Source organism: Alligator sinensis, unplaced genomic scaffold (genome assembly GCF_000455745.1).
Source record: "Alligator sinensis unplaced genomic scaffold, ASM45574v1 scaffold761_1, whole genome shotgun sequence".
Taxonomy (NCBI): domain Eukaryota; kingdom Metazoa; phylum Chordata; order Crocodylia; family Alligatoridae; genus Alligator; species Alligator sinensis.
The window spans coordinates 1618399-1620629 of record NW_005842195.1 but is presented as its reverse complement, the minus strand read 5'-3'; positions in this window follow the sequence as shown (position 1 = coordinate 1620629).

Sequence of the window (2231 nt, the reverse complement as noted above, 5' to 3'; positions counted from 1 at the left end):
GGGTTAATCCCAAAAGCTAAAGTTAAGGGAAACTATGTATATATATATGCACACACACACATGCTACAGAGACAAGTGTCTGGAAATACGTCCATAAAAAGCAAAAAGGGAGGGGCGGGAGTGCCCAGAGGGGGGAAGGGATGGGTAAAAAAAGGGAGGGGTGTGACAGAGTTAAGAAAAAAATGAAAAAGAAAAAGAGAAAGGGGATAATTAGCACCCCTAGAAAGGCAAAAAATAAAATAAGATAACTCCCCGTGGCAGACAGACAAGAAAGAAAGAAAAACAGTAAGAGAGAATCTGTGAAGTAGACAAATGCAACTCACAGATGGAGAAACCAGAAGTAAAACGGGGAGGGGTCAGATAACAGAGAAAAAAAATAAAAAGGGGGTAGACAAGAGCAAGAGACCTTTAGACAGGTGGAAGTCAGAAAAGGAAAAGATAGGGAGCCAGGGAGTCTTATGCTCAGGATTGCCCCTCACAGCTCCAAGTGAGCCCATTCTGAGCCATCCAAAGTGGAAGGAGGGAAGGAAAGAAGGAGGGGTCACATCTATCTTGGCTCCTTTTGCTTAACAGAAGCATTGTCTTTCATTTTGACTTGATCTACTGAAAATCTTCTTTAATAACCTTTTTTAAATGTTATGTTTAATTCATTGTTTATCATGCAGTGCCAACAAAGGTAGCTGAACATTTGCTTTTTAGTCTTATGCAACTCAGAAGTGAAGAAGGACTTGGCTGAAGCAGATGGGTGGCAAAAGTTGCAAACTGATCTGCTCCACAGTATTAACACAGATTCCTTTGACAGACTTTAGAATGTTTGTGGCTAGTGTCTTATGGTGCAAAAGGGCTACTGTTTTATTTTTAAGATTTTCATGCTTGTTAAGAGCAGTTGTAGCCCTCACAGAGGTGCTGATTACCATACCTACTGGTGCAAGGAAGGCAGGCTGAGCCATGGAAGACGGCAAGGATGCAAGCTAACAGAAAAGTTGCCTCAGGTTCTCATTATTACCACTCTTCCCAAGCTATTTCTTTTCTCCTGCCAAACTACTGGAACCTATTTGATCAGCCACCACCCAATTTTCCACATCCTCCTACCCTAAACTATTTTCTATCTTGCTACACCAACGGGTTTAACTGCATGTCTACTATTTCATGAATCCACAAAATGAGCTGCTGAGTGCTGAGGAGCAGCCCAGAGCAGGTGTGATGGTCATACTCTTGGATTCGTACTATTTCTCCCTTCCATAAAACAATACCTCTTGTGCTTGACACTTTCTGCTAATATTCCAGCAGAGGCAGTTGATCACCTTGACTTTTTATTTATTCTAATTCAGTATTTCTCCACCTTGAGCCTCTGTTTAATTTTACAGTTAAGCGCTTGCCTAATCATCCCCAATTTTGAATTCTCATCCTATTCCATCTGCCATCCCAATTTGGCAAACAAGGATGAAAAGATGGGAGTTGCTATTAGCCCTCACAAGGAAAGGTTTTTGTTGAAATAATTTAGTCAACTTCTATCAGCTAACACATATTTTCCAAAACAGGACATAATTAAAGTCTTATACAAATGTTGGGGAAAAAAAAAAAAATATTAAAACTGCTTACTGATAAAGAACTTCTCATAGTTAAATAGCAAATAACTACCTTTATACACAAATATGAATATATTTTTAAAGATTCTAAACCTATCCAGTTAGTAATAATTAGATATTCAAATACAAACACCACAAAGAGCAAAATACATTGACAAAGACCAAAGGAACAACAAGGAAAAATGAATCAGGGGGTGGGGGAGAGGAGGGGAGGGAGAAAAATAAAACTCCAAAAGAAGGGGACTAATTAGTTAAATCTAATGGCCCTATTTACCTCTCCAAATCCTATATGAAAAAGCAAAAACCCTAGAGTCCAATGAAGGTAAAAACCAAAAAATATAATTAAGGAAAGCACCCAGAAATATAGACCAGGTTTTGGCATAATATGCCAAAAACTATGCTATATATTACAACATGCCAAAAACTATGCTATATATAATCTGAGGACATCTGAATTGAACTGGAAAGTATATTGAAACTGGCTGCTGTGAGCCCAATCTAAGTAAAGCAGGGTAAGGGCAGGGGTGAGCAGAATCGGGGAGGGGTAATAGGGCCACAGAAGGCATTGATTGGTCTGGGGTTTGATGGGTATGGGGAGGCCTAACAGGATTTTGAGGGGCGGGGGGGGGGGGGGGGCGGGGG